This window comes from Lathyrus oleraceus, chromosome 2 (assembly GCF_024323335.1).
Source record: "Lathyrus oleraceus cultivar Zhongwan6 chromosome 2, CAAS_Psat_ZW6_1.0, whole genome shotgun sequence".
NCBI lineage: Eukaryota > Viridiplantae > Streptophyta > Magnoliopsida > Fabales > Fabaceae > Lathyrus > Lathyrus oleraceus.
The window spans coordinates 404,132,501-404,139,179 of NC_066580.1; the positions used below are offsets into that span (position 1 = coordinate 404,132,501).

The 6,679-nt window shown below is 34.1% G+C and overlaps 1 long non-coding RNA gene across 1 annotated transcript; it reads left to right on the top strand.

Annotated features, from left to right (window-relative positions):
- The first annotated feature begins 1,948 nt into the window (after positions 1-1,948).
- LOC127121483 (uncharacterized) lies at positions 1,949-3,020 on the top strand. Its single transcript, XR_007803463.1, has 2 exons — positions 1,949-2,230; positions 2,818-3,020. It is a non-coding gene; the product is annotated as an uncharacterized LOC127121483 (long non-coding RNA).
- Positions 3,021-6,679: the final 3,659 nt, after the last annotated feature.

The window sequence follows — 6,679 nt, forward strand, 5'->3', positions numbered from 1 at the left end:
TGATAGGCACACAAGAGTGGCCCTTGGGGACTAACACTACATAACTTCCAATTCTAAACTTATGTGTTTCCTCTTCTTTTTCTAAAGCTCGGGTGTATAACTTTAATCAGGATATCAAATTCCCCCCATATATATATATATATATATATATATATATATATATATATATATATATAAAGAAAAGATAAAAAACATGAAAAACAAATAAGCAAAGATAACATACATACGAAAAACTAACTAAACTAGAGTTGACTCTCTTAGGAGTATCTTTCCCCAGCAAGGTCGCCATCTGTCGTACCTCGAAAAATAAGAACACGACGCTCACGAAGCGCAGTCGTACGCTCACGTGATGGACTTAACAGGGTCACCACCAAACTTTATTTATTTCTAAAGAAGGAAAGGGAAAATATAGATAAAACTCCTAAAAGAAAGGATAAGATATGACCATTGCAACCAATATCAGGGTTCAGGAGTGGGTTACGCAAAGGAAAGATATTAACATCCCTCCCGTCCTTTGTACTCAACGAGAACCGTCTAGTTAGTTTCAATTTGAATGTTAGGTTATGTTAGTTTGCAATCTTCAACTTATTTAGGATAGCAAAAGAGATAAGATAATTGTTTTTGAATTTTTATTAATAAGAGAAGACTTAAAAAGGTTTTATTATTAGGGGTCCTGACAAAATTTTGCAATCCCGCTCCTATGTATCTCTAGGTGCAATAGAGAATTCAAGGCATACATAGTTCTGGATAGAAAATATTACTTGTTTGTCGATTTTAACAAAAGTTATCCTGTATTAGTCGACAAAAAATATTGTTTTATCCAAAACAAGTGAGGATTGGGTGTTTGCATCATATTGAATGAATTTACAAATCCACATTCATGGGAAAACGTCACTTATCTCAACTCAACAATTGTGGATGAAGCATTGATTTGCATCATCTTAAGACAAAAATGTTTTTCGTTTATAAAACGTTTTTAAGATCAATAGCACGACGACGAGAAAAAGAGTTTGATTGGTTGAAATGTATTTTATAGGAGAATGATGAATGTTTAATGAGAGCGAGACCTAAGTCTCAGGATCAATCATTCGGGGTTCCACCAGAATGCTAGATTCCAACGATCCTTTTTCATTCAAGTTTATTTTAAAAATTGTTTGATAGACAACTGGCGCTTAATAAGAATCAATCATTCAAAGAGCTACGCCCGAATGCTTGATCCCAACGACCCTTATTTTGTTTAATTTGATTTAAGTGTTTTAAGAACGAAAGAAGAGAATGAACGGTTAACCCAAAATACGTGGCTCAAGATCAATCATTCAAGGTTTCACACCGAAATACTAGATTCTAACGGTCCTTTTCTTCCGTGTTGGTTTTGAATTTTTTTTTTATATTTAGAAAGTGATTAATGGAAAAATGGTGAGAGGGATTTTTATTTATAAAAATAAACAAAGTTGATAGTTCAAGATTTGGATCTCATTAAAAGATTTATTTTAATTATGTGCATTTTGTGAGATAAAGAAAATAAATAATCAAATAAACTCCTAAATTATATTAACTTAGAAAAACCCTTTTAGGTCTTTTTTATATGAAAATAAATTAACAAACAAATAAAAACAAATAAGTATTTTGATAATTTTGTGGGAAAAAATAATAAGCTTCTTTTTTAAACAAGGCTAACCCTATATTTTTTTTAATTTTTTCCATCACTAAAAAAATTAACAATAAATAAATAATATGAAAACAAACAAAATAAAATAAAAAAAGGGAAATAAAAATGAAATATGAATTGGCTTTTGGCAGAGGTGTAGACAATGGATGGAAGGGTATGAAGCCCAAATGGGGCGTAGGCTAAAGGGAGTGGGTCGGGTCCCTTTGACCCGATTCAATTAGCAATAAGGCAGACAAAATGAAAAAAAACTAAAATCTCAAACTACACGGGTGTTTCAAATTCCTTTTTAGAAAAAGGCGATTCAACATGATAATCTCTCCTTTCTCCTTTGTTCATGACCGAGCTCTCTCCTTTCTCATCCCTTCAATCACAATTCCTTACATGAAATCGGATCCATATCAACAAAAATAAGGACAAGCATAAAAACGATGAAAACAAATAAAGGAAGCAACAACCGACATAAAAAATGCAAATAATGAAATAGGAAGAATAAGAAAATGAAAGTGAAGCAGAATGAAGCAACAAACTAAAGTGAATGGCGTGCAGAAATGTATTATGAAGGTAATATTTTCAACTTGCTCTTCTACACTTGTCTTCGACTTCTCCTTTTTTCAGATTTTTTGGTGTTGTTCGGATGTGGCAATGGTTGTGATTTTCACTGATTCAAATAATTTGTTGGTGCTCTAAGTTTATTAGGGTGTATTAGTTCACTCCATGTGCTTTTGATTCAACTTAGTTTCTATTGTCACTGGTTTGTATTGTTGTAATTTAGGTTTATGAAAAAAAACTATTGTGATGGTAGTTGCTCTTAAGTTTTTTTTTCTTTTGAGTTGTATCTTGCTAGAAAATTTTAAATTTTTTCTTGATGCCTATGATCCCCCCTTCTTATTAAAAATCTATACTTATTTATGTTTCTGGTTCTGAGATTAGAGTTTTTTTTAGCAAGATGATTTGTTGTTTAGTGACAAAAATGGATATATGATCAGTTACTTTTTGAGGTTCCAAAATTATTTTAACCTACCGATGTAAAACTCCGCTATGCTTCTTCAAATTATAATTTGTTTTTGTGCTTTTTATGTTTTTGACTCAGGTTTTATTTATACTCCTAAATTATGCTAAATGTCTACTGCTTCTGTGTATTTATATAGGAAAAAATTTGTCCATATAATCATAAATGTTGCTCCAAGGATGAGGACAAAGTAATGAGACCACACTTGTAAGTTGGGAAATTACTACACTTAGCATTTTTATATTGTCTTTGTTCTCCATGTAAAAAGTGTACCAATCTTGATGTAAGAAATAAGTGAAGATAATCTAATTGGTAAACAATGTTCATGATTTTTTTTTTGAATTTCTTGGCTCCTTTCAAATTGTAAAACAAATTTTAATTATTATTACTACTAATTTTCAAACAAAACACAAAATATACCTTTATTAAGATCTAATAACAAAACAATTTAACAATACAAAACCAAATAAGACTTAATGTTTTTTTTTGAAATGAAATGCAATGATATAACTTCAATTAACTAACACTAATCCTTAATGAAATCCAAAATAAATCTCTACGCTTTCACACACTAAATGCAATGCCATAAGTGCCAATTAGTGCATGATAGAAGAAACACATCGAAGAACAAATGCATGAATGACATGGTATATGATAGATGTATGCATGAGTGAATCACATAATTCAATTACTACAAGTAGTTGTTATTGAAAATCAAACTTTAGTCAAACAAAAGTAATATCCAAAAGGGCCATGAGCTATCAAAATTAACATCCTAATGGATATAATGATGCATGATAAGAATGTGTGAACTGAACTTATCAAAATAACACAATCAAAGTTATCTAATCCTTTATTACTGAACTTTAATCTATGCATAAAAATGGGACTTTATGACCAGATGAAATGGTCATACGAAGATATGCAAACATGTTGAGTGAGGTGCATATGTAAATATGAAGATGGATTGGGTGGGGCAAAATTTGGGGTATGATAAATGGAGAAGAAACATGGCGCGATGTGTCTAATCGACCATTGTGGGTAGTTATTTTTAGACCAGTATATAAGTAGACGTTTTCTTATGTTGTAGGGGTCCACAATTATACTGAAATTCCTGCAGACTCAAAGTATATGCGTATTGAGAAACGAGTGAGGAAATATGTACATATATGTTCCATATTTATAAATTCAAAGCATTTTACAGTCAAGTTATTACTGCATTCAAGTTATTTCCTGTCATTTTACCTTTAAATCTTCGCATTTCAATTTCAGTCACTTTATTTGAAAATCTTTTACAGTTCGATTTCACTTAAATTCATATCATTATCTTTCAAACACTGCTCTTCGATTTCGACAACAACATGTTCAAAAACTACGATTCACACAAATATGTTCTAAGATATTTTTGAGTTTGATCCTTTAAGTATTCATAGAAACTTGTTTTGTTTATCGAATTCACCAGTAAACGAATTGGCACAGCTGATGGGACCCTTTTTGTGCGAAGTTTAGTTTTTGTTTCACTAAACTTTCATTTTTATTAAGTTCTTCATTTCATTGATTTATCATCTTATGAGTGTGCATGCGACCGAGGAGTGGTAGGATAACTAAGAAAAAAAAATTAGGAAACCTATGAGGAAATACGCCAGAAGAATGACTATTCCCAGGAACAACAATGGATAACAACCTTCTAATAGCACTAGGGCAAACACAATCATTGCAACGTCAACCGAGCCAATCCCTTCATTTGCTAGCATGACAACCATATCGTCAACGAAGGTTATGTCATCAACTATGCAAGAAGGGATGATTTTACCCCTTCAATAACCTAGAGTCACCCAGTGACTCCTAGACCAATTATGGTGACATAATATAAGCCTTTCGCCCCAGGTTTTACAATGCCCATGTTGGAGCATGACCAACCTTATGGAATGCCAACATCAGTGATGGAAAACCTACATACTAATCCTGCAACTTTTGTAGATAATGTTGCAAATACATATTCGCCAATATTAGCGTCTGGGTCGGCCATAGGTAACCATGGTCTAACTATTTCACCCCAGATGAGAATGGGATTTGGTTCCCAGGCAATGCCAATGTTTACGTCAAATTCTGTAATGGCAATGCGATGGCAGATGAATGAGAGTAACCAAGATATGGTCAATACTCTTACCTAACAAATGGGTACTATATTTAACAAAATGATTCAAAATACGAATCAGAGTTACCAATAATTATCAATTCAAATGAATTGTATTGCTGATTGTTTTGGCGCCCCCAGCGCAAGTACGACCTATGGTACAACCCTAAGTCGTTAGGAAAGTTAGAAATTAAGGGTAGCCTTAGAATAAAACACGGTAAATTATGGGGCAACAATTCGTGCCCCAGGTAGTGGAACAAGGGTTGCATAGGTAAGTTGAGTATCCATCTGTCATAATGGTTAATCAAAACCAAGACATCGATCAAGTCATTCACCAAGTTCTACAAGGAAATATGTTGGGAGAAAACAACCTTGAAACCTTTGTCAAATGAAAAATGGCTCAAAATGGTGTGAACATAGGCATACAAAGGACAAATTATACATCCCCTATATTAGAATATGTGTTACAAACTAAATTGCCAAGGGGATGAAAAGTCCCTAAGTTCACCAAAGTTGCTGGTGATACAAATGAGTCTACCGTCGAGCATATTGCCCGATATTTGACTGAGACAGAAGACATAACGAATAATGAGAACTTAAGAATGAGATAATTCCTTTACATGGTTTACAATGCTCCCTGCCCATTCCATCAATGATTGGACTCAATTAGAAAGGTTGTTCCATGAGTAGTTTTACATGGGGCAATCCAAGATTAGTCTGGAAGAATTGTCGAGTGTGAAGAAAAAGTTTGTTGAATCAATCGACGATTACCTAAATCAATTCCTATTATTAAAAATATGGTGTTTGACTTAAGTGCTTAAGCACAAGTTAGTGGAAATGGCTGTTGGAGGATTATATTACTCTATTAGGAAAAAAAATAGATACACAATATCTGAGAGATATGTCTCAGTTGACCGACAGAGTTCAACAAGTCGAAAGACTAAAGGCTGAGAAAGCCAGAGTAAATAAAGGTAAGAAGGAACATGTGGCATTCGTCGACATGGAAGACAATGATTTGACGTCAGATGTCGAGTATAACCATGTCGAAGGAATTAAGGTCAATGTGGCTAAATTAAAGCCAGGTCCCCCATATGTGTGTAAGTTACTTATGCCTACAAACGGGAAGAATCCTTCCTAACCTGAGAAAAATGATAAGTTCCCTAAGGAAACTTACACCTTCAACGTGACCAAATGTGATGAGATTTTTAACTTATTGGTTGCAGATGGTCAAGTACTAGTGCCACCAGGTGCGAAATAAAGTACCACCATTTGAAAGAAACGAGGATTTTGTAAATACATAATTTTCAAGGGCATAAGACCTCACAATGCTTTCTTTTCAGGGATCTTGTTCAGAATGCGTTGAATGAAGGAAGGCTGAAAATTTCCAAAAGCAAGGCTCTAATAAAGATCGACTCTGACCCGTTACAAGCAGGGGAAACCAGTTACGTAGAGCCTGTAACCAACAACATGGTCAAAATTACTGAGGATTTCGACATGGATGAGTTCGAAAGTGAGAACCAGATTGAGGATGTTTACCCTAAGGCTGGAGAGACGTTGCTGGAATTTATCCACAGGTACAAAGCTGGAGATTCAGAAGTGATGTTGTGTCCTTAATATAGTGCCGTGTTCGATAAAAAGGATGCAAAGAAGGTCGAAAGCGCCCAACAGGCAAAAAAGAATGAGAACTGGGGGAAAAATATGCCTAATTTCTATTTCGACAAAAGAGGGGCCCCTCAGAAGAAGGAATAGTTTCATGCCCAACAAAGTGTAAGCCTGTTACTTATGTAGCAGCATCCAACGCTCCCCAAGGGAGGTGGACGAAACCTGTTGGAAAAGGATAATAGTCTGTGAATCAAAAGTGAAG